This window comes from Bactrocera neohumeralis, chromosome 2 (assembly GCF_024586455.1).
Source record: "Bactrocera neohumeralis isolate Rockhampton chromosome 2, APGP_CSIRO_Bneo_wtdbg2-racon-allhic-juicebox.fasta_v2, whole genome shotgun sequence".
Taxonomy (NCBI): domain Eukaryota; kingdom Metazoa; phylum Arthropoda; class Insecta; order Diptera; family Tephritidae; genus Bactrocera; species Bactrocera neohumeralis.
In genome coordinates this window covers 14,736,320-14,763,467 of record NC_065919.1, presented here as the reverse complement: position 1 = coordinate 14,763,467, position 27,148 = coordinate 14,736,320, and the positions used below count along the sequence as shown (strand labels likewise).

At 36.5% G+C, this 27,148-nt stretch overlaps 1 protein-coding gene across 4 annotated transcripts in view; it reads left to right on the top strand.

The window, feature by feature from the left end:
• The window catches only part of LOC126754229 (leucine-rich repeat-containing protein 15), a 155,767-nt gene that overhangs the window by 50,662 nt on the left and 77,957 nt on the right, over positions 1-27,148 (top strand). The window contains exon 4 of one of the 4 annotated variants that reach the window (XM_050466236.1): positions 19,386-19,500. The exons of the other annotated variants lie outside the window; for them this stretch is intronic. The gene's annotated coding sequence lies outside the window, so the exon portion shown is untranslated. The remainder of the gene's footprint in view (positions 1-19,385; positions 19,501-27,148) is intronic. 4 annotated transcript variants of the gene reach the window in all.

Below are 27,148 nucleotides of genomic sequence, written 5' to 3'. Positions count from 1 at the left end.
CCGTTTCCTTCAGGCATTTCCATATACAGTTCAAAACTGGAAGAAATTGGATAATAATCACGCCCACCTCCCATACAAAGGTTATGTTGAAAATCACTAAAAGTGCGTTAACCGACTAACAAAAAACGTCAGAAACACTAAATTTTACGGAAGAAATTGCAGAAGGAAGCTGCACCCACGCTTTTTTTAAAAATTGAAAATAGGCGTGGCCTCGCCCACTTATGGACCAAAAACCATATCTCAGGAACTACTAGACCTATTTCAATGAAATTCGGTATATAATTTTTCTTAACACCCTGTTTTAAAATGTATTCACTAACATATTTCCAATATGATATTTTGAATTCCATCTTTTTTCTCTTTAATTATAGTACATTAATAATGATGATATAAAACTTTACACAAATACATATAAAATATGTAAATGACGGATTCCGATTATCAATCATGCGAGAGTATAAAATGTTCGGTGACAGCCCTTCCTTACTTGTTTTATTCGATGTTTTTTTTTTGGTTACTGCCTAAAAGAATGATGACACTTCTGAAGAAACTGTTCAGATCGAATCGCTTAGCATATAGCTGCCATGAAAAGTTTTGTAAATATTTTGTGTTTGTGATAAGCTTCTGTCAACCTAATTTAACATCCATTTTAAAGCATGATTTTGTTGTTTTTTTTGTTTGTTTTTTTTTTTTTTAATAATAATCAAATATTTACCACATATAAAATTACAATTATTCCATCAAAATTGTAAGCTCTTGTCACAACATACTTATGTATTTGCGTGTATGTATTAATATCTGTCAAGTTTTGTCCATCGAAATTCAAAGGTGCATATGCCAAAAATTGTCTGTGCATTTCATTTTCTGCAAAATTGTTTGTTTGTTTTTGTGTTCATACTTTCACACGTTTGCCAAACAAATTTAATAGAAATGCGACAATTTACTCATAATCCTTCGATTTGTAATTTTAAGCACACATTTTACATAGGAAAACCAAACAAAAGCCCCTGAAATCAGATAAATTCATAATAATAATAGAAATAAAACCACAACAACAATGCCTAAAAGCGATTATTGCGCGTTAATGCATATTAAATCGATCTGCCTACAAATAAAGGAAATAATGCATGCCTGTGTAAATATATACATATGTACTCGTATAAATGTGTGTGGGTAAAATGCACTTTCCGTAAACAATTTATATTATAATTAATTTCGTTCGATTTGTTCACGCAAATGTTACATTTTATACAAATTGCACACAGCTGCACTTACATACCATCATACTAACTATAAGCGTAGATTTGCAAATATAGGGTGTTACAACAACCGATTTCAGGAGATAGCAATGTTTCATGCGAACATTTTAAGTTAAGAAAACTGTTGTCCATATGACGTTCTGGTGAGAAAAGAGAGCAGTGAGGGCTAACAGTTTTTATGAAAATTGAGTTGCGTTGGTGCCAAGGGGTGACCCTTAAGCGACATATTTCCACCGTCAAGTATACTGAATCCATATCCTCGATTCGAATAATTTCATTATCCTTCCGTGTATGCTCATCAATTATTTCGACACTATTTTATACTATTGATATGAGAAAATTCTCAAATGTAATCCTGCACTCTGTAAAGCTTACATCAATTTCTCCCGCAATTGCTTTACATTCTTGAATAGTATGATCTCCAGTCATGAGATCGTCCATATAACAAATCATTATTGATGACGTTATGTACGTTTTCATTGTCTTTGCAGTAAATGTTAACAATCTGCTGCAACGTTATCACTGCTTTTATACGATTTTGTGTTGTCTTGCTAGAAACTGTTTTCTTTCTTCTTCCGAGTAGAGTGAAAATATTTTACTGATAGGCCTTTTCACAGTACTATCTTGTGTCTGAATGGTTACAACTCTCACCATGCCATCGTATTTTTTATGTCATTCAGTAATTTTTCCCAAGGGCCATTTAGCTGGATGAGAAGTCTAATTTTGTATCAACACAAATCGGTAGTTTCCATTTGTACCTTTGTTGTAAGGTATGCAGATATTTTTTGATGAATCACTTACGGCTTCCAGATGAATTGCTTTCGTCGCCATACATAAGGGGTTAAATAGGTTTCGACATAAAATATACCTTGCTATTCCGTTATGACTATTCCAACCTTCTACATTTTCAATTGTTTGTAGACTGCTCTTAACTCATTCTCTGTTGCTCTTGAGTTTCATTACGTCTGATTTCATCCAAAAAATAACTCTTTAAGTCAAAATTTGAGAGGCTGAATTGTGGAACACAGCATAGAAATCATATCAACGAAGAATTAACCAGATAATCTGAATAAACTCCCTATTCTTTTTCAAATGAATAGTATGTATTGACCGACGTTTCATGCAACGTGCTGTGGCACCCTATAACTACATATGAGTTTAGGTGAGAATTTCATATGCATTTTAATGCAAAATATAATTGTTTTGATAATTGCTACACAAAACTCATAAACACCATCATTTATTGTACATATGTACGTGCTTATTGGAACACTAGTGCCTACACAGGTGTATGAACATATTGTACGTATAGACATAAGTGCGGCAAGTTGTGGATAAACTATTTTAATGTTCCTTATATAAAAAGTTTAATAGGAATAGTGTCGTTAATAGAAAGAGCGTCAATAATATAGTTATAGAACTAATCTTCTATAGAACTATCGCAACCAGTATCGCTATACTCAGCGATCTTAGCTTATGAAGTCAAATCGCTATTAGTGAAGGAGCGTATAGTAAGGCTGAACCGCCACTGCGGTGGGGTCTCACATCATAAAGGAATTGCCCCGCACGGAGAAGAGAGTGGGAAGAGAACGGCACTGGCAGCAGGCAACAGAAATGCGCCACGCCAAGCAGCAATTGAGAGTTTACAACCCAGCAAGGTTTAGAAATATGATCAACTTCCCTCGAGACACATTTCGTCACCTTGTCCCGCTCTATACTGTGCACTGCAGGATCAAAAACACTTGTCCAACATAGGCACAGCCTCTTGTGCAAACTGACAGTTTTGCGATATGGAACCGGAAACTCCAGAACACCTAATTCTAGATTGCCTAGCAATTTGTAGAAACAGGCTCAAAGCACTTGGATCCGTCTAAGTAAAAAGGCATCACATCACCTCCATCGCGCCCAGCAAGCGTCTGGAATTGTTCAGAGTGCTGAACCTTTGTGACCATATTTGATATGGGAGAGAACACAATAGACCATAGTTCGCAGTACAAAACCTCAATTAATTTCTATCTATATATCTTATATCGTTATTGAACAGATACATATCTTCTTCTTTATTGACGTAGTAGATATCGCTTACGCGGTTATAGCTGAGTTTACAACAGCGCGGCAGTCGTTCTTCTTTTTAGCTATTTGGCGTCAATTGGAGATGCCAAGTGTAGCCAGGTCTTTCTGCGCCTGGTCTTCCCAACGGAGTGGAGGTTTTCCTCCTTCTCTGCTTCCCCCGGCGAGTACTGCGTCGAATACTCTCAGAGCTGGATTTGAACGGCATGATATAGCCAACGTAGCCGCTGTCTCTTAATTCGATGAACTACTTATATCAATGTACATCTCGTACAGCTTTTCTTTCCATCGAATAAATCTGCCAGAGAACCTTTCTCTCGAAAGCTCGTAATATCGACTCATCGAATGTTGTCATCGTCCATGTCCCTGCACCATATAGCAGGATAGAGATGATGAGTGACTTGTAGTCGAGTTTGGTGTTTGTTCGTCCAGAGAGGACTTTACTTCTCAATTGCCTACTCAGTCCGAAGTAGCACCTGTTGGCAAGAGATATTCTGCGTTGGATTTCGACGTTGGCATTGTTGTTGCTGTTAATACTGGTTCCTAGATAGACGAAATAATCTACGACTTTGCAGTTATGACTGTCAACAGTGACGTCAGATCCCAGTCGACAGTGCGACGACTGTTTGTTTGATGACATGAGATATTTCGTCTTGCCCTTGTTCACTACTAGACCCATTTTCGTCGCTTCCATATTCAGTCTGGAAAAAGCAGAACTGACGCCGCTGATCTTGAGGCCAATTTCATATCAATCAATATCAATCAATATCATCGGCGTACGCCAGCAGCTGTGCGCTCTTATAGAAGATTGTACCTGTTCAATTAAGCTCTGCAGCACGAATTATTTTCTCTAGCAGTAGAACGATGAAGTCGCATGAAAGGAAGTCGCCTTGTCTCAAACCTCGTTTGGTATCGAACCGCTCGGAGAGGTCTTTCCCAATCCTGACTCATTCATTGGACCGGAATTATGTTAGATCCCCATTTCTAACCATAATTGCAGTGAAGAAGTTTGTAGAATGTACTGCATTTTGAACTCATAAACTGGGTTTCAAAGGAAGATTCAACGGAAGAAAAGTTGACGATAAAGAATAGAGATGAAAGAGAAATTTTAGCTTGACTCAATACTAATAAGAAGCCAACTTAGTTGCGGTATGAGACCGAAAACAATTAGAGCGTAACCCTGCAATTAATTTAAAATCATAGACCATTTAGTAGATTAACTATATGAGCGCGTGTATTTTATGTAAATTTATTACATACATATATGTATATACAACCAAAAAGCCGTTTGTCATACAATCTTAGTATTTACACACGAAAAAAGAGTATACAGTTATTATGCGATACACAACAATGAACTCATTGTGACTAACAACACGACTGTAGTGGAATGTGTGGAACATACTGAATGCGTACCTGAATGATCTAATCAATTATTTATTGTCTGTGCTTTTATGAGCATTTATCAATCATTTAACAACAACAAAAGGCGCATGGACTTCGGTATGAAATCAGCCGTATTACTCAATTCATCACTGACTAATGAGTACCAGAAGCGGATTATATTTGTTCAATGAGCCATTGAGTTGATTGAGAACTAGTGCATAGGTATTTCAAAGCTATACGGAATGAATGAAGCCTAGAAGCAATATCATGAAATTGTGCAACCAGGTGAAGGAAACTGTTACTACTTCTTGCTCTTGGTGATAGGTATGCACCGAGTGGAAAAAAGAAGAAAGTCGATAATTGGTAGTTCTGGTAGATGTAGCAAAAACAATAATTTCACACAGTGAAAGATAAGACAGTGTTAACTGCTTGTACTATGTATATTAGGGTGCTTCAAACAAAAATTTTTTAAAGTTTGAAAAGTGAATTTTCTGAATATGTGATGTTTATTTTTGAGAAACGAAAATTAGTTGGTGAAATTTTAGTTTGAATGAAAAAACGAAAATTCCTATGTTAAATATATGGGAACCTAAAAAAAATAGCGACCGCTTAGAGTTAAGCTGCAGCGGCTGGATTAAAGGAAGCTTTTTTGTTTGTCACTAACTTTTTTTGTCAATCACTAACATTTGAGGGGGTAAGAGTTGAAAAAAAAACTTTAAAAAATTTTTGAAGCACCCTAATGTTTCTATATTTCCTCGCTTTTTCGAAGTACTCATCCATTATGTTATCAAAAGGTATTCTCCGGCTAATCTGAAGCTACTAATTACAATCTACATATGTGCCACTATGTTGGCCCGTTATGTAGCGCTCAATGGCGTATTATGTAAACTAACACAATTTACTTTTTCGATTGTTTTCTAATTGCCAGCAGCCAAGTGGGGCGCATTGTGTCATTGCGGTGAGTCAGGTGTAGAGTAATGAGTTGTGGCCCGCAGCTGTGTTTCGCCGCTATTGTCGCATATTCTCATTATTTATTGTTGCTTTTTTATCAACGACATTGCAGCATGTTGCAGTCATTTTATCGCACTCCCCTCTCTACATTCACTTTTTGTTTGCCTCCCCACAATGCGCAACAAAAAGGTGTCGCCGCTTCTTTTTTGCATTTTTTTGCACGTTTCACACTTTCAGATAATTTTACTTGTTCCTTACATCGTTTTGCATTCCTTTATTTTTCATCGATGGTTTTAGTTGTTTACAGTTTATTGCGGTCAGTTGCTCTCCGTTATTTTATGTACTAATTTTTAGTATTTTTTTAAATTTCTTGCTTTTAAGGAAAATTTAATGCCCAGCTAGTTGTTTTCTTTTTTAAACAGCAGTTCGAAGCGGCTGTGAAAAATATTTAAAATTTAAAATATGTAAAAGATCCATATGAGTTTTCCGGCTGCCTTCCATTCCCTAAACTGTGCTTGCATGACGCTCAAACTCGACGATTCTCATTATTTCAACGATGATTGTCTGTTGCAGCAACAAGCTCATAAGGACCTTTTAAGGTAGCAGTCTGGTAACTTGGGTTCAAAAAATTGAAATTTGTTTTTGCTTAATTTGAAAGTACAATGTCTTGAGAATATACTGTGAAAATTTCGGACAGAAATTCGAAATATTTCGGGAGTTATAACGAGTTTCCTAGAGCGCCTCGGAGTCCTCTCTCTAGGAGTTGTTGAACTTTTAACGCGTTTTTCTCAAAACTTTGTTTTTCTGGTCGGCCCGGGGCCTAACTTTTTTTTCTACGAAACCGATTGCTTTCAAATTTTAACTGTTCTACACACTTATAGCTCTCGTCGGTACTAACGAAAATTTTTTTCACCAATAACTTTTTATTTTACAACCCTTTCTTTGCTAAAATAAAAGAATTTTTTTTTCAAAGTCCACCATTTTGTTATTTACCCTTAAAATTTAACTTCAGTAGTTCCAACCAGAATGACATGTCTATAAATTAAGAATAATCAAGAATATTTGATTTCACATAACAACAAGAACCAAAATTACCCGGGCCAGCGACGTGAATTTGTTTTGAGGTTCCAATTTCGCGTGACAATAATAATAATAATAATTTTTTTTATATTTTCAATATGTCAATAAAAACACTCTAAATATTCAAGATAATTCATTATTATTTTCCTATAAAAAACCACCCTCCAAAGAAGTCATGAAAATAGGCATAAGTTACCAGACTACTACCTTAAACCGCCTGGCTTGCGTTTTCGCCTTTATAGAAGAAAACCAGTTAAATATGGCGTATTCTCTTTTTGTTGCGTTCATCTTTGAAGTGTGCTCAACAAATACTGTAACAAAACTGTCTGAGAAGATTTTTTACGTAGATTGCCTTTTATATTTCGGGATTTTAATTTGGATACTCCGTACAGTAAAGTTTGAAATTTTTGATGGCGTGTAAACTACACATATTTACAGTAACTTAAAAATTCTTCGCGGCCGAAAAATGGAGTAACTCATGAAGAGTGTATAGTTGGGCGTAATTCAATTTTTGACGATAAAGCTTCATCAAGGACTTGATGAAGATATGATGAATCCAGTCGAGGTCGTAGATCACTCTAAGACGAATCTCGTGCAGGTCGTACAAAATCAGTTGTTGTTCCGAAAACTATTTTTGCTCTAAGCAAACTGATATTGCAAGATCGTCATGTAATCGATCATGAGACTGAGACAACTATGAGCATTAGTGGGACTAACATATGTATGTACATGCAATATTGCATGAACATTTGACTGTAAGAAATAAAGTTCAAGTTGAATACCACAGTCGCTCAAAAAAATGCTCGCGTTGATTGATTAAGCAAAATGTTAACAAAATACTGTAGCGGTGCTTCGAAATACGTAAGTAAGTCCAACAAAATTTGTTTGCACACGAGGCATTCGCTTGGAAGTGTTTTTTTTTTTTTGCCTTGTTTTTAGGAAAACTGGATGTCACAACCATAACACTGTAACAACACAGAACAGTAAATTCTGAGTGGTATAAAAACCATTTGTTTGCCAGTTGGCTTTCAAAAAATCAGGAAAACTAACCGCTGCAGAGGGATTACCACGAAAATGCTCTGATAGCTCTAACTTATCGACTTGAACAACTGCATTTTTGAGCACTCAAAACATCGATTTAATTAAACATTCTCCATATGATCCTGTCTTGGCACCGAATAACTTCTTTTTATTCCCGTTCGTAAAAGAATAAACTAAGAGGTCAAAGTTTTTCGATAATTGAACAGGCGGGTGATACGTTCAAAAGGCATATTTCGGGGATATCTCAATCAGATTAGGAAAAGTGTTTCGATAATGCGTTCAACCGCATGCAACAGTGTATAGATCTTTTATTGGAGAATATTTGGAAAATAATTAAATGATTTTCGATGATTAAAATTTGTTTATGTTCTCGAATCCAGAAATATAAAAGACAACATATGTACGTAATACACAATTTTATCTTTCAAATGACATGGCGCTTAAACAACGATAAAAATAGATTAATGAAGTCATCTATTCAAAATTAATAAACTTTTTTAAATAAAGAAAAGGTTCTGAATTGAATACATAACAAGTTTTTTCCGATTGTAATTTCTAAAATTTTTTTAAAAAATCATTTTGCGGTATTAAGCGTTTGTGGTAAAAGGTGGAAAGCTCTTCGACCAAAGATCCAAGTTAACTGGTGGATCATTTGTTTTTTTTTGAAAGCAAACAATATCTAGAATATGCGTTTGGGATGACCTAAAAATCCATAAATAAATGGAAATCATTTCTTCATCTCTTGTTAAAGATTTCTTACTTCTTCTCATGCAAAACAACCGTGGTTTGGTCTGCACAGAGGACGCAAAACTCAGCTAGTTCTTTCTAACCTTTGCGATGTCACAACATTACTACATCCTTAGTTTAGACAGGTCGCTATGCACTTGGTCCTTCCATTGAATGCCTTGGCGCCTTTGCTTCCTTTGTCCACCCATGGCTCTCGAGTAGGAGAAGTTTTTCACTGATGTATCATCTACCAAGCGAACGACATAATCCAACCAGCGCATTCGCTGGATTCTTATGCGCTTAACTATATCCACGTCGCCGTAGAGCTCATACCGTTCGTGGTGCCATCCTCTTCGATATTCATCGCTCACGCGGACGGCTACAAAGCTATCGCGAAGAACTGTTCTCTAATATGCTGCCAGTGCTTGTTCATCTCGCTCCGTCGTCGTCCATGTTTCTAGGCCGTGTAGTAGGACGGGAATAAAGAGGGACTTATAGAGCGTACTTTTTGTTCGTCGATAAATGGATCTACTTCCCAATCGCTTGGCAATCTCAAACTATCAGCTGTTGGCAAGAGTTATTCTGCGCTTGATCGCCAGCCTTACATTAAATTATTGATAGAATTTATGCTGTTTACGAGATATAAAAGGTCATTAACTTTCTCATATGTATTGCTACCGTGACTTAGTTACCAAGACGCAAGTAGCCATTTTTGTGTTGCCTCCAGGTACTTTGTGTTGCCTCGTTCACCACTATACCAAGCTCTGTCGCTTCTTTCTCTAGGAAAAAAGTGAAAATATAACGTTCGCTGACGACTCTATTTTTAAGGCCTACGACTTCAAAATCATCTGTATACCCCAGTAGCACTTTAAATGTGCAAACATTGCAGTGGGGCATCTCATTTTCTAGCTTTATATTGAAAAAGCTGCACGAAGGGAAACGCCCAGTCTAAAATCTCGTTTGGCATCGAATGGCCTTTCCCGATTCCCGGATTTCACGGAGTTGATGGTTGTGATCGACGTCATTCTGCACAACCATATACCAAATTTAGACATGGCGTCGAAGAGATAGCTCCTACCAGTGTTGTCGAGTGAGGTTTTCAAATCGACAAAAAGGTCATAGATGTTGATCTGTTTGTCACGGCTGTCTCCAAGCTTTAGCGTATTGTGAAAATATGGTCTATGGTATGTTTGCCTGGTCTAAAGCCACACTGATAACATGCAATCAGTTTGTTTACAATAGGCTTAGGTCTTTCACACATTACTCTTAATGGAACCATATATGAATTCTTACATAGTAAGCCTTTCTATGCATAAATCCTCCTAAGTTCATACAAAATATGTTCGATAACCAAAGTGCTATTGCCTTTGTAAAAAACTTCCAAAAGCCCCTTAAAAATTTTTAAGACTGGCACCCTAGTCAATGGATAATAAATATTGTTCTTCACATTTGCGCCCAAATGTAGGCTACAAAATCTTTCATACTCCAATTACCAATTATTATATTAGGAATTTATTAATGCACTTACTTCTGCAAATAATTGATGAAAATTTTCAACAAAGCGTATTGAAAACTAAAATTGGAAAAATAGCTTTATTTTTAAGTGTCATTTCCTTTATGCTGGCTATTTTTCATTATTTTACTTTCATTAATATTAATTACAAACCACATATGCCACTCATTACACCAACAATAATGACAACGCGTGTATACAAATGGACCATGAATGGCTGAAAGCAATTGCTACAACAACAACACAACCCACAACAACAATGCATTTAATGGTGCAGCGTACACAATGACTACATTAGCGCATAGAAAAAAGAAAGCCAAAGGAAAAAAGTTCGAGTATTTAAACAAAAAGAACTTAATGAAAAGGACAAAGCTGCAGCGATTCTAACAAAAACACACACAACAACACTTGAAGTATAAAAATAAAAATAAAGAACTACAACAATAACAAAAAATACAAAAACTCGCGCTCATTTGCAAAAATTTTTACTGAATATTTGCAACTAATTGCAATGAAGTTTTTGTTGCCAACGGCAGGCATGTGTGTGCATGTGTGGCAACTGCAATTTTTCACATCTAGCACTCAACCAAATTAGTGTCATTAAGGCATACAAATGCAATAGTGTGTGCGTGTGTGTACGATATTCCCACTGCGGCGCAATTCAATTACCGTTAAGCGTCAGTCAGCTGCTATTTACAACTCAAATTAATATTTAATTATTTTTTTTTTTGTAAAGTAAATAGTAAATATTTTATTAGAATTCTTTTTTATTGGTAATATTTATTTGAAAAATACCCACCACCCCTCCCTCCTGGTAATTTAATACTAATTAGTATTTGCCATTAGTTTTAGCTGTTAATTATGAATTATTCATGCTCGGCACACAACGTTCACTTCGGCAAATAATTGACTAGTGTTTAATGTGATTTTATTTGAAGAGGCTTCATTAATAATTGATGGTAAATTTTTTACTGAAATATGAGCAGCACGAAATGAGATTTCATCCATATTTATTAGGGTAGCACTTAACTTACAAAATGTTTGCACGTTGGCTAAAGCTCAATTTCTTAATCGGTAACATTTTATTCGCAAGCAGCACAAATTAATTTTAGTATCGATCGCGAAAACATAAAATTTTGCAATTATTTGAATTGAATTTCTAACTAAATTTATTGAAAGAATTTTTGAGACTGGCTTCTAACGAACGAAAACAAAAAAAAAAAAACAAATAAAATAAGAAAAAATCGAAATAAATAATACAGCAAATGTTAAAACATGTAAGGGTTGCCTTTTATATTACGGGATTCGAGAACACTTCTGTCAGTTTAGATCTATGGACTTTTACATACCTTTAAGCCGATTGTCGAAGCACTTTGCCACTCAGATCGAGATATTTGCAAAACAAGCGTTCCGAGCGCTTAGACCGCCTCTTCAAGCGTCGAAAAACTTTGACTTTTTAGTATATTATTTTACGAAAATGGAATAAAAAGAAGTCATTCGGTGCCAAGTCAGGACCATATGGAGAATGTTTCATTAAATCGATGTTTTGAGTGCTCAAAAATGCAGTTGTTTAAGTCGAAGAATGTCTTTGGCGGTTAGTTTTCCTAATTTTTTTAAAGACAACTTTTATACCACTCAGAATTTACTATTCAGCGGCATGGCATTTCCAGATTTTCCAAATAAAAACACGCAACCATTTGCTTTGATTTACTTTCGAACTCATACGCATAAATCCATGATTTATCACCTGTCACCATCTCCAAGACGTGTTTAGAAATACTGTTATCGTATTTTGTTAACATTTTTCTCGACCAATCGACACGAGCTTTTTGGTTGACAAATTGAGTGGTGTCCAACATAAACACTCTTGCTTACAGTCAAATGTCCATGCAATATTGAATGTATGCTGGTCGCAGTAATGCATACAAGTTGCGCTCCAAAGTAAACAGGACTTTTTGAATCTAGCGCCTCCTGGTGGCGTCATCAATATGTCGACTGGTGCGTTAGAATTTGCTATCTTTGTCAATTGTCCAGTGGGAATTTCATGACATTTCATTGATTGGAAGTGAAGTTATTGCGTTTTAAGTGTCAGTATGTTTGTGTTATCGGTGCAAAAATGAGCTTCGAACAAAGAGCCAACATTAAATTTTGTTTTAAAATTGCTAAAACTTTTAGCGAAAACAAGTTTATGGCGATGATTGCCTACCTCGTAGCAGAATGCACGAGTGGTTTCAACGTTTTCAAAGTGGTCGTGAGGACATAAATGACGATCAACATGTGGGCCAATCAAAATCCGTGATCACCAGAAATTCCATCGAAACTGTGCGTGAATTCATCAAAAATCAGCCGAAATCATCATTGAAATTCATGGAAATGGAATTGAACATCTGCAAAACATCGATTTATCGCATTTTGACCGAACATTTGGGCTTACGAAAGGTGTGTGCACGGTTTACGTTTCGCACGAAATTGCTCAGAATCGTCTCATCGATCGACGCTTGTGACCGATTATTTGACAAAAAATCACATTTTAACCATTAACCACTCCCCGTATTCACCTGATATGGCACCGTGCGACTTCTTCCTTTTCGGAAAAATGCATTTGCCCATGAAAGGAAAGCGTTATGCAGACGTAGAGACTATTCAAAAGGCTTGCACCGGCATACTGGCGGCCATACCGGCCAACGAGCTAAAACACTCGTTCGACATGCTTTTGACCGTGCGAAAAGCTGTATTGAAGCTGAAGGAGACCATTTTGCATAAAATAAGTTGATTTTACCGATAAAACCATTTGTTCTGTTTTTTTTTTAACGCACCTTGTATAGTTGTCTCAAACTCACGATAGGTGGCATGACGTTCTTGCAGTATTAGTTTGCGCACAGCATTAACGATCTTCAAGAAATTCGTCTCACCTCAATTGAATTCACTACACCAACGTTCGCAAAACATTTTAAATAAGTTCATCGATTTTCACGACGAAAGTTGTAAAACATAATCGGTCGAAAATATTTGCGATTTATTGCCATTTTTGGCCGATATGAATATTTTAAGTTACTGTAAACGGCAGAAATAGCGCTCGTATGTAAAAACGTTCTGAGTATGTATAACATCGGAAATGTCAAACTTTGCGATGAAGTTGTGAGTTGCCAGATTGGAACGCTAGGGTTGCCAAATCACGTATTATGAAAGGCAAACAAGGAATAGCCGAAAATATTTCATGAACATGATGGACACGCAGATCTAAATTATTAAATTATATTTCAATAATTTAATTCAAGTAAAGTAAGAAGACTTGAAAATAACTACAAAAATAATGTTTTTTATAAGAATTGCCAAATGGAAAGATAAAAACTTTATTAAAAAAAGTTTCAAAAAAATAAAATTTAATTACTAAACTCACACAAAGTAATCAAATCGTAGCTAGCCTATGTAAGCGATAAAAATATTTCATAAAAATAATTTGTAAAAATATATTCATAAAAAAATTAATTAATGTTTAAATTTGCAGAAATATGCCTAATCTTTGTTCATTTCGCAGAGTGTTCCATATTGAAAACTTACACAGTTTAACATACTTCTTTTATGGAAGACCATAATGTGTCTTAATTTTAATTATCAGAAATTTTAACCGCGAAATTATATTTATTGCTCGCATTAATTTATGAGTATTTAAATAGAATGATGTGGTTGGAGAATTAAAAAGCGTGTGTCTGATTGCATTTACATTATACATTTTTTAGATTATTTTCCAAATATAATTAATATCGAAAAAAACACAATCCTGTTAAAAAATATGTAGACATTTTTTTAAATAATATAAAATGAAAAAGCGAAATTGACCACAGTCTGGATTTCACGAAGTGAGCTCAGTATATACTTGAATTCGAATGGAAAATGCTTAGTGTGTTTTTTATGCATTTTTTTTTTTTTTTTTGCTTTCAACTTAAATCAGCAGACTTGCTTGCGATAGATATATGGTATGATTTCATCGTGTTTGAACGGAAAAAATACAGTTGAAGCAAAAACTTGGTTTGATGACGAATTACCGGATACTGCTCCAGGAAAATCAACCGTCAAGGATTGGTGTGGTAAGTTCAGACCCGGTGAAATGAGCACCGAAAACGCTGAACGCATTGGATGACCAAACAAAGTTGTCACCAACAAAAACATCAAAAAAGTCCACAAAATTATTTTGGACGACCACAAAATGAAGTTATTCGAGATAGCAGGCACTCTAAAGATATAAATTGAAAGTTTAGATCATATCATTCACGAATACTTGGGTATGAGAAAGCTCTGTGCAAAGTGGGTGCCACGGAGGCTCACTTTGACCAAAAACAACGACGAGTTGATGATTTGAAACAGTGTTTGGAGATGTTCAAGCGTAATAAGCCCGAGTTTTTGCATCGATATGTGACAAAATTAAACATGGCTCCATCATTTCACTCCGAAGTTCAATCGACAGTCATCCGAATGAACAGCACACGATGAACCCGCTCCAAAACGTGGAAAAACGAAACAGTCGACTGGCAAGTTTATGGCGTTTGTATTTTCTGTATTCTAATATATCAGTAAACCCAATCGAAACTAACGGTGTTAAGTATGTCATAAAAAAACAGCTTTTTTTGAGATATCGACCTGAAATTTTGCACATTTTCTCATTTTTCGGAATGTGTGATATCGCACCATAATAGCATATACCATACATATGTAATTGCCATACAAACTGAACAATTAAAATCAAATTCGTGTATGAAAAACTTTTTCATTTGAAGAGATATCTTCATAAAATTTAACATTGTTTGTTGCCTAAACCAACCTTGCAATCTTTCAGGGAATTGTTCAGATCGAGTCACTATAACATAAGTATGTATAGCTGCCTTCCAACTGGCCGATCCAAATCGAGTGTTTAAAAGGAATGAAAGCGACTACTACACAACCCAATAAATATATATACATACATGCATACATACACATAAAGGGTAACGCATTTCGAGGTTACCTACTTTTTTAAAGAAAAAACACAGAAACTTTAAATTTAATGCGGAATTTTTTTATCATTCGAAAGAACATTTTTTGGCATTTATTCCTCGAAAACTTTCTCTTTCAAATGTTGGCCGTGAGTACGTTTCGGATGGTCCATCCGTTGAATCCAATTTTCGAAGACTCGTTCGAGCATTTCGATTGGTAACTGGCGAATGACACGCGTGATGTTTTGCTCCAAGGCCTGAATCGAAGCGGGTTTGTCCGCATAGTCTTTAGACTTTACATATCCCTACAAGAAAAAGTATAACGATGTGGTATCACCTGAACTTGGTGACCTATCGACCGACCCAAAACGTGAAATTATCTGCTCACCAAAGTGTTCTCTCAAATAAATCCATTGATTGATGCGACGTGTTGGAAATGGCGCGATCTTGTTGAAACCAAATGTCGCCGAGATTCCAAACTTCAATTTCAGGCATCAAATAGTCGGTTAACACGACACCACGACGGTCGCCATTGATGGTTACGTTCTCACTGGCATCATTTTTGAAGAAATATGGACCGTTGATTCCATCGGCCCACAAACCAGACTAAACCGTTGTTTTTTCTGGCTGGAATGACAGCTCTAGATATCTTCAAGTTACTTTTTGTCCCGAATGCGACAATTTTGATTGTTTGCATACACATTGAGTCAGAAACGGGGCTCATCGCTGAAAGAAATTTGGTTCGAAAAAGTGGGGTCTTCTTGGAACTTTTCAAAAGCCCATAGAGCGAAACGATGTTACTTGGGAAGATCAAGCGGCTTTAGTTCTTGCACAAGCCGTCTTTTGTAATTTATCAATTTAAGATCGGGACGAAAAATGTGCCAAGTCGTTCCATACGTCAGTCCGAGTTGCTACGAACCGCGCCAAATCGACTCTCCAGGATTTTCGTGTACACTCTCAGCTACGGCTGTTATATTTTCTTCTCTGCGTGCTGGACAAATTTTCTGTCGTATATTATCCAATATTGAATGCTGGTTCTCAAGATGGGTGATGGTGTTATGGTGGTAAGTTGAACGAATCGTGCGAAACACATTCTTTACAGAACGTGAAACATTGTTCAGGCGTACTTGGATCACCCTTTACATTATGAACATAAAATTGCGTTATTAAATGACTTTTCACACTTGTTAAAAGCAACAAATAAATGCATTTACGCATCCGTGCATTCTCATATTCGCATTTCATCTACACTCCCAACTAAATACGCACCTACATACATACACACACACTTGAATTTTCATTTGTTCATTAAAAATGCGAAACAAATGTGTAACCACTCGAGTAACACCAGTCAACAGGCGACAGCAACAGCAACAGCATATTGCGGTTTGGCACCAACATGTCGCGCCATTGTCACGTTTCGTGTCAACTGCCGCTGCTGCAATATCGCTTACAATATGTTTTAGCGCATTTTTAAAAAATTAATTTTTCATAAAAAAGAAACCATAAAGCCATTATATCTGCCGATTTTAGGATTAACTGACGAAGTGAACTTGTGGAACGCGTCAAATGTATTCTGAAATGAACAAAATTTTTGGTTTACTACTATATAAAATTTACAAATTACTATGGAACATACATATGAGAACAACAAAAATCTTTGAGCGTAGCGTTTTTAAGCTTCGGTGTAAACCGGTTTTATATTACAAATGGGAAAAGCAATAGTTGTACAAATTGGACAATGGGCAGATTTAGATGAAACCCTGTGTCTCAGCAGCTAAATACTTTACCAATTTCAACCAAATTCGGTTACCCTAACATTTCTATTATAGCGCCGTCCTGTTGGAACCACATATTGTCCAAGTCCATATCATCCAATTCGGGCTAAAAATATTTAGTTATCATTGAGCGGTAGCGATTCCCATTCACAGTAACCTGCCGGGCTTAATCATCGCGGAAGAAGTACATCCTAATAACGCCGTCAGCCCATAAACCACACCAAACTGTAATTTTTTTGGGATGCAATGGTGACTAATGGAGTACGTGTGGATTACTGCCTGACCAATAACACAGATTTTGCTTATTAACGAAGGCATTCAGCCAGAAAAGAGCCTCATCGCTGATGATGATTTTTTTTTTGTGAAAATCCGGTTCATTTTCAAATTGTTGCTCAGACCAATGCATGAACATACGGCGATTCTGGTGCTCAAGCGGCTTCACTTCTTGTGTCAATTTGATCTTGTAAGGATGTAGGCCAAGATCTTTTCGCAAAATTTACCACAACGACGTTACAGAGTTGCCAAACGCTGGAGAACGACGAATGGAGACTGATTTGGATCTTTCTCAATTGATGCGCTAGCGGCAGCAATATTTTTGAAACTACAGACACTTCTTTGTCTTACTGGCGCAGGAACAGGACGATTATGACGACTATTGATTAAACGTAGGGCTTTTGAAATTAAGGTCACAGACTCCGAATTTCGGCAGTAAATTGGATCGTGTATCTTTCCATGAAAGAAACCTTAATGAAGTAAAATGTCAAAATAGTGGAAAAAATATGGCGTCTTTTGCTGTCCCTACTTTTGTAGCTCCCCATTGAAAAACCCCATATACAGTCACCATACAAAGTGACCATTAAAAATTAATTTCTTGTATGAAAAACTTATTTAACAACAGCTTTTAAGCAGATGACGTTTAGCTCGCCAATAAACACGAAATTTAAAAAAAATATGCTTTTTTGTGTGAAATTAAATGTGTTCACCTTTTTAATAATTAAAAATATAATTATATTTTTTAAATATATTTTTTGCTTTCATTTGCTATGATGTCAAAAATCATGCAATTTTAATTTTACGTTATTGAAATTATATTAAAACAAGTAAGGAAGGGCTAAGTTCGGGTGTCACCGAACATTTTATACTCTCGCACGATAAAGTGATAATCGAGATTTCATTATCAGTCATTTACATATTTTTCAAATACCGTATTTATGTAAAGTTTTATTCCGCTATCATCTTTGGTTCCTAATGTACTATATATTATACAGAGAAGGCATCAGATGGAATTCAAAATAGCGGTGGTTGTGAACCGATTTCACCCATATTTCGTACATGTCATCAGGGTGTTAAGAAAATATTATATACCGAATTTCATTGAAATCGGTCTAGTAGCTCCTGAGATATGGTTTTTGGTCCATAAGTGGGCGACGCCACGCCTATTTTCAATTTTTAAAAAAAGCCTGGATGCAGCTTCCTTCTGCCATTTCTTCCGTTAAATTTAATGTTTCTGACGTTTTTTGTTAGTCGGTTAACGCACTTTTAGTGATTTTCAACATAACCTTTGTATGGGAGGTGGGCGTGGTTATTATCCGATTTCTTCCATTTTTGAACTGTATATGGAAATGCCTGAAGGAAACGACTCTATACAGTTTGGTTGACATAGCTATAGTAGTTTCCGAGATATGTACAATAAACTTAGTAGAGGGCGGGGCCACGCCCACTTTTCCAAAAAAAACGTACAAATATGCCCCTCCCTAATGCGATCCTTTGTGCCAAATTTCACTTTAATATCTTTATTAATGGCTTAGTTATGACACTTTATGGGTTTTCGGTTTTCGCCATTTTGTGGACGTGGCAGTATGCCGATTTTAACCTTCGAACTTAACCTTCTTATGGAGCCAAGAAATACGTGTACTAAGTTTCATCATGATATCTCAATTTTTACTCAAGTTACAGCTTGCACGGACGGACGGACAGACGGACGGACGGATGGACAGACATCCGGATTTCACCTCTACTCGTCACCCTGATCACTTTGGTATATATAACCCTATATCTGACTCTTTTAGTTTTAGGACTTACAAACAACCGTTATTTGAACAAAACTATAATACTCTCCTTAGCAACTTTGTTGCGAGAGTATAAAAAATGTATATAATTTAAATACATAAAACATATGTATTATATGTATGCACATTAGAGCGGGTCGATATGCTAAGAGAAATGTTCTACGAATCGTTCTGAACAACTTTGCCTAAGAGACTATGGATGAATAATCGGTTGTATGGGCGATATGTGATATAGTTGTCCGATCTGGCCGATTCCAACACATGATCAGTGGCATAAACAATGGAACTACGTACTAAATTTCATGAGGATATCTTAAAAACGGATTAACAAATTTGTATCATCTCTAAAACACTGCGCCTTAAAAATCGCTAGCTCCAAACCGTTTAAAGACCCATAGTTTCTTAAGCAAACTTGTTCAGAATGAGCTGTGGAGCATTTCCTGTGTACGCTATTTTTTTAATTTTTTTAGCTTACTGTAAATCAACTCGCTCTAAGTCACACACAAATATACTATACAGAAATTCTTCTTTATTTTTTTTAGAAATTTACAAATTTTTGCAAACCTGACTTTGTGGCTTCAACGACACGGCATTCGTGCCTATAGCAGCAGTATACTCGTTCCTAGTTGTATGCATGCATTTTTTCTCACCTTGTACGTATGTACATATGTATATATAGCCTTCCGTTGCTGTTGTATATATGCGTTTTTTCTACCTTCCGTTTTGCCCCCCACGCGTTGCATTGTTTGTTTGTTTGTGTGTGTTTTTGTTCGCTTTTGTTGATATTACCATTCATTATTTTTCTTTCGCCCATGTTTGTTCGCAGCTAAAGTTTTTTGTTGTAGTTGCAATTTTCAGTTCGTTTCGCGAAAAACTGCAAGCTCAACATGGCTGTTGACTGCCAAATGATGCTGTTGCTCTCAGTCGTGTTTGTTTTTGTCACAACTACAGATGTGCACATGTATTTATATGTATGTATGTGTGTGTGTGTTGTTGTTGTCGCATCAGCAGCGTGCAACTAATAAACGCTTTTTGTTTTAACACCGCCAACAATTACGGACGTGTTCTTGTTGTTTATTGCTGTTGACTTGCGCTATTTTTCCTGTAAACTTGTAGTTGTTGTTGCTTTTTGTTGTAAATTTTCGCCTAGCTATGCGTTAATTGTTGTTTATTATTGTTGTAGTTAGCGGCTTGTGTTTTTTGTAAATTTTCTTGTTTTTGCTTTTGCAACGTCGCTTTCGACTTTAACGCCAATTAACGTTGACGTTCGTCAGAGGTTGCTGGCTGCTGGTTGCTGAGGCTTTTCCTTAATTTTCTGCGTTCGGCGGTTGTTTTTGCTTTTGCTTCAGTTTTTCTTGCTAAATAAAGTTTTAAATTATTTTTCAGTTTTATTGCGTGTTGATTTCGCATTTGGCGTCATTTCCTTCTTTCTTCGCTCCCTTCCGTATGAAGAGGAGAGCCGGTGTGTTTTTATTTGTGTATGTGTGTGTGCGTGTGTGATTTGTCGCTGTTGTCGCATGAGTCACGTTCCACGTAAACACTTGACTCATTGCCAACTCGACACAAGCACTTTGCTCTCCGTCCCCCACATAGCCCATGCGATTATCACCACTTTTTTCCCTTTTATTCTTAGCTGCCAGAAAGAAAAAGAAACATTAAAGAAGCAAACAAAATTTGCGAAGAGGAGAATTAAAAAATAAAAATTCAATGATTGTTAATCAGCAATGCGTGTGATACCCTCTACATCATACAGGCAAACAATTTTCATGTAAAACATGTTCGGGCACAGTAGCGAAATCGATTGAAAGTTGGAACGTTGCCACGTCGTCGAAAATATTCGACCGTGTGCCATTGTACAAACAAAATCGTCTGGTAGAGAATTTTTTTTTTAGGTTTCATCCTCGGAGAAGGTCGGAAACAGTGTAGCAGTGAAAGACCCTTTTCTTAGATCATGTAAAGGGTGGTCCATTTCGAGGATCCCTACTTAAAAAAAATACACAGAAACTTAAAATTGAATGGGGAATGTTTATTATCATTCGAAAGAAGATTCTTTGGCATTTGTGTCCTGAAGATTATCTCTTTCAGATGTTGGCTGTGTCTACATGTCATAAGGTCCATCTTCGATGACTTGAACTAGCATTTCGACTGATAACTGGCGAATAACACGCGTAATGTTTTGCGCCAAGGCGCGAATCGAAACGGGATAGTCCACATAGACTTTATATGTTACATATCGCCACAGCAAAAGTTCTAACGGTGTAATATCACACGATCTTGGTGGACAATCCATCGGCCCAAAATGTGAAATTATCTGCTCACCAAAGTGTTCTCTCAATAAATCCATTGATTAATGCGATGTGTGGGAAGTGGCGCCGGCTTGCTAAAACCAAATGTCGCCGAGATCACGAGTTTCAATTTCCGGCAACAAATTGTTATCATGGCGCGACGGTTACATTCTCACCGGCATCATTTTTGAAGAAATATGGATCGATGACTCCACCGGCCCACAAACCACACTAAATCGTTGTTTTTTTCTGTATGAAATGGCAACTCTTGAATCTCTTCAACTTGGTCTTCGTACCAAATGCGGCAATTTTGCTATTTTACATACCCATTGTGCCAGAAATGGGCCTCATCGCTGAACAAAATTTGGCTCGAAAACGACGGATCTTCTTGGAACTTTTCAAGAGTCCAAAGAACGAAGCACGACTGTTTTCGCACTTCAATCTCTACTTCCAGTTTCTAAAACACTCTAACTATAGCTCTTTACCATACAATTACTTATAGCACCAAACCATAGACTCGAGTTAGTGTTATCATCAGCAATGGCTTCCGCTATAATAAACCACATTTCATATCCACTGGAGGGTGTAAACAGATAACGTTAGCTCTGTCTTCGCTGCACAAGCTTAACGAGCTACAAATCAACACACGCACAACTCCGCTCTTTGTGCCGGCAATTAGTAGTGTTGTTCGCAACTTTTTTCTTTGTTTTTGTTTTCAACTTCTTCCTAGTACCCCTGCAACACTTCAATTAACATACTCGTACTCGTACCACTTACCTCCGCTTTAACTCGACTTGCTATAGTATCAGCAAGGCTTTTAACAACACACTTGATCTTGCAGGTACTCGCAGACTCCCAAGCTCGTACATGTCCTCACGAAGTGTGTGTTTCAGTGTCTCACATGTACGCCCTTTGTTTAGCTTAATTTTCTTACAGCTTTCTTCGTTCGCAGCGAAAATATGTATGAAAGTTGTTGTAATTTTTATTTTTTCTCTCCGCTATTCGTTCAATTTTGCAACAGTCTCATTAAGCTGGGCGTGATGCAGGCGGACGTGTGTAACTGAGAAGGGTGCTCTTGTAATTGTTCCCAATTCCCGCGCGTTTATTTACTTTCATTAAGCGCTGATGCTGCCACATCGTTGTGATTTTTACATTCTCCATGCATACATACAGATATACATACATACCTACAAAAGTATGAGCATCGTGATTTTGCAATTTAATTTAATTCCCTTTTTATTTCTCTGCACTCTTCGTTGGTTCGTAAATATTTATTTCATCAATTCGTTTTTCTTCCGCTTTTATTGGTTCTTCTTTTATATTGTGCGTACGTTTTTTCTCATAAAATATTAAGCTTTGTATACAATACTCTCGCATTCTCCGTTTTCGTCTTTTAAATATTTCTATTTGTGATTCAGTCTTTTAAGTGAAATAAGCTGGTAGTGCGCCCGCTCATTGCGCTAGTGTCATACAATTTTGCACTCGAATAGTCTTAATTTTCTCTTCGAGATGCGATGCACACCTTTTACGTTTAATTTTAAACTTAAATTTCTTTAATATTTTGCGAAGTTATACTTCTCCTGGCGGTTCCTTCTCAGCTTACGCAGCTGCGAGGGACTTGCGTGATGGAGAAGGAGTGCAGTGAGCTTTTTCACAGATGGATCGATGGATCGAAGTTATGAGTGGGATTGAGTGAGAGTAGGAGTTGCAGTCTTCTGTCGGGAGCACTCCATCAACTCTACTTGCAAACTATCAGACCACTGTAGCGTCTTTCAAGGTGGCAGTAGATGTATTGTGCAGCTTCCTTCAGAGGGATGTACATTCATTCCGGTAGTAGCGAGGTTATACTGCCTTTGAGCTCGTTGGCTGTGTGCTCAAAAGTAGTCAAGGAGCATATGACCTCATTAGCAGAAGCTGCAAGCTTCTTCCACATTAGACTTGTGCGCCCGAAAAGTGTAAAACCGATAAGCTTGCTAGGGAGCACATCCATTCCCCAATTGCATCCGATTGGAAGCAAGTCGGTTTTCCGATGTCTTCTAGCGCTTTGGCGTTGGACCGTTTCAGCTCCAGTGAGCTCAGTAAGCGCTGGTCAACAACCAGAACTTGTGGAACTGCGGGATCCTTTTAGCTTAGAGTGAACCGTAAAAAGTTCTTGTTTGTAGCTAAATATTCTATCGCACACCCTTGCCAAAGCTGTATGGAGGAAGACGAGGTAGAATCATGTTGTAATTTTCTTCTCTATTGCCGTCTTTTGCCATACTGAGATTGAAATATCTCAGTAGACACATCGTTGGCGAACCTAGCGAAGTGCTTGGACTGGATATTAGCCGCCTTAATAAATTTTTTGTAAACTCAAGACCAAGACCACTTTTCCAGAACCAAGATTCTGCATTTAAAAATGCTATACGAGAAGCCATAGTGCACGTCGCTTTATTGTTTCGAACTTTTAGTGGCCGAAGCAAATCAAAAAAAATATCAATTAGCCACCTAGGTCAAGGGAGGTTACTTCATTAGATAACATTTTGTGAGGGTGTTCTACGTAAATGAAACCCCAATGAAAAGAAGAAAACAGCGTGCTGTTCTAAACTTGGCTATAATCGCGTAAGCGTTATCTACGCCTATAAAGAAGAGGAAGAAGTTCTACGAATATATTCTAAAATGACTGATCAATTGGAGGCCTATACTCGACGCATTGCTGGCAGGATAAGATAGGACTTGGTGTGGTAGAAAATTGAACCGACGAAATGATTTTCAAAGAATACGGTGCATATATGCCTTAAACTTTGGGAAACTAATAAAGCTAAAGTATAGGTAATTTCATTAATTGTTCTCAAATTTATTTGGAAGAAACGTTATGTACGTTTTATCCCTGAAATAACCCGTTATTGCACTCAAACATATTTTAATTTACAATCAAGAGAAAAATAATCAAATTTGTGCTAGTCTGAGCTATAATATAATTAGTATTATCCTTCACTAGTGAGTGTTCGCCCGAAAGCATAGTCAGGATGTGACTGAAGAGTCCAAACATGCGTCTATAACTTCCGATTCGTTTTGAAGCTTTACCTAGCCTGAGTAATTCGGCTTGGCTTATAAACATCACTTTTGATAAGTTTACAGGCGAAGGAAAAACGATATAAAAAAAATCACTAACATTGAAACAAAATTTGAGATATGGTTAGAAAACGTTATATATTGGTTATCATACATTCATATTGAAAAAAAATTGAGTTTTGGTTATAAAACGGTTATATATTGGATAATATATCTGACAGCGATTTTCGATAGGTGACGCTAACGCTTTCTAGTGTTTAATATCGACCGAATAATAAATTTTATAGCAACTCCCTATAACATATGATTTCGAGTAATTGTTTGTCAATCACTTCCGGAATTACGTATACAATAAACACAAATTCCATCGAGCATTCCATTAAATTAGCACGGCAAAGTAATGCAGCGCAGCAAGTGCATAAATACCAATAAGTAATTTCATTAATGGGAAGGTGAAAATATGCCAAAGTAATGCTGAATATTTCGCGGCTGCTGGTTTAAGCCCAGACACATACACATACATATATTTTAAATATGCATAGTATTAACAACATTCGCTTCTGTTTATTGGTTAGTGACAATAATGCTTTAACCCCAAAAACGTGTGAGAAGATTCCGCAGTAATTTCCTCTATATTGAAAAAGCAAAAATTTATACAGATAAAATTTAAAATTGATATCAATTAAAATATTAATTATACAAGCTGCATTTTAAATTTGTGTTAATTAGTCAATTAGCAGCTTAAATACGTATAGCGTAAATACTGAAAAACCAAACCAACTTGGATTTTTACAATAAGTATAGATTCTCTTCTAAAACTGGTATTTAATACCAACGAGCTTACGGCCGAGGCATATATTGGCTAGTCGAAAAAGTCTAAAGAAAAAAGGGAAGAATGCCACGCAAGCCACCAATGAAATTTGTGAAGTTTACGGAGACGATGCTGTATCAGTTCGTGTAGCACAACAATGGTTCGCTCGCTTCTGTTCTGGAAATTTCGATGTGCAAGATGAACCTCGCACTGGTCGACATCCTACCTATCGTTGAAAAATTCGATGAATTTATTTAAAATATTGACCAGGATCGTCACATTAGCAGCCATGACATCACTAAGGAACTTAACGTTCATGATCAAACGGTTTTGAACCATTTCAAAAAGGCTGGCTACAAAAAGAAGCACGATGTTTGGTTAACACATGAATTGTCTGTGAAAAATTTGATGGACCGAATTAACATCTGCGATTTTTTGCTGAAACGACGAAAAGTGGATCAAATACTAAAATAATGTGCAAAAAAATCTTGGTCCAAGCGTGGTAAAGCCCAACAAATGTTCGCAATGGCAATATTGACGCCTCGAAAGGTTATGTTGAGTATTTGGTGGATTGAAAAGGAGTCATCCACTATGAGCTGCTCCAGTCTGGTCAAACGATTGATTCTACATTTTTCTGTCAACAACTGATGCGATTGAAGCAAGCAATCGAAAAAAATGGCTAGAAATAATCAACAGAAAGGGCTTAATCTTCCATCAGGACAACGCTACATCACACACATCTTTGATGACTCGTCAAAAACTGGGAGAATTCGGCAGGGAAGTACTGATTCATCCAGCATATAGCCCTGACCTTACACCATCGGACTACCATTTGATTCAGTCAATGCAGAACTCCCATAATGGAGTAAAGTTGGCTTCAAAAAAAGCCTGTGAAAATTACTTATCGCAGTTTTTCGCCGAGAAACCAGAAAAGTTTTACACTGATGGAATAATGTCTCTAGCGGAAAAATGGCAAAAAGTGGTTGACCAAAATGGTACATATTTGGTTCATTAAAGTTCATATATAATATTAAAAAAAATTAGTTAAAGTTTGATTAAAAATACGAAAAAACTTTTTTGAGTACTCAATATTAATAAATTTCGAGCACATTTTAGCCTATAGGACACTATTCCGAGAAGATACGTCTTTTCAGTCATACATACTTCACTCACCGGAACCCTAGAAGATATATATATTTACCCACTATTCGTTATCCGTTATTAGTAGGACTTACTCGCTTTATAACGCCACAAACGCTGCATGACTCTCGGCAACCATTTTCTGTCTGAAACAACTTTCTCATATACTTGTATGATCGTTTCTTATACTTTTAAGGGGCTCACCGTTTTCAGGTTATAGGTATACATATTTCAAGAATACACATTGAAATGTTTGAAAAAACATAAATTATTTTTGAGTTATTCGAGATCTCCGATGTCGTTAAAAAAAGGCCCTTCACTGCTGCAGTGTTTCAGGTCTTCTCCATTGATGAAACTTAGAAAGAAAAAATATCGTTAACTAAATTTTCCTACAATAACCTACGATAAGAAAAATCAAAACTTGACAAAATGGCGGCGTTTAAAAAAATAGAGGAATTTTTGGTCGTTTTTGGCCTGCCGAAAATCGATTTTTGATCAGATCAGAAAACCAATAGGTCAGTGTACTATATATAGTATATGTATACAAAATAGGCAGAACTAAATTTAATGATGATCGGTTTATTCGTCTTTAAACATAAACGATGGCGCTGCTTGAACTCTTCAGTTATCATTTAAATGGTTGTAACTCAAAAACTATTTGAGATATCGTTTTGAAATTTTGGTATGTTAATTTTAATGCTATAAACTGATATATTAAAAAAAAAAAACAAATTATTATTTTTTTTTCAAAATCTCCCACCAGATGTGCTCATAAGGGTCCAGCACTGGCTTGATAATCAAAGTAAGAACTTTATAAGAGAGAATTGAGAAGAATTCAGATCACAGTTATTTTTGGAAAACACATCCAATTCTCTTTAGAATACTCAATGACGCATAGATTTAGTGCACCTTTCGATATTTTGCGAACTTTGCTAAAAATGTTCGAGTGGTCCAACATGCGACATTTGCTCTCAGCGCTCATATAAAGAGCTTAATGTTTGATATAGATGTTAAA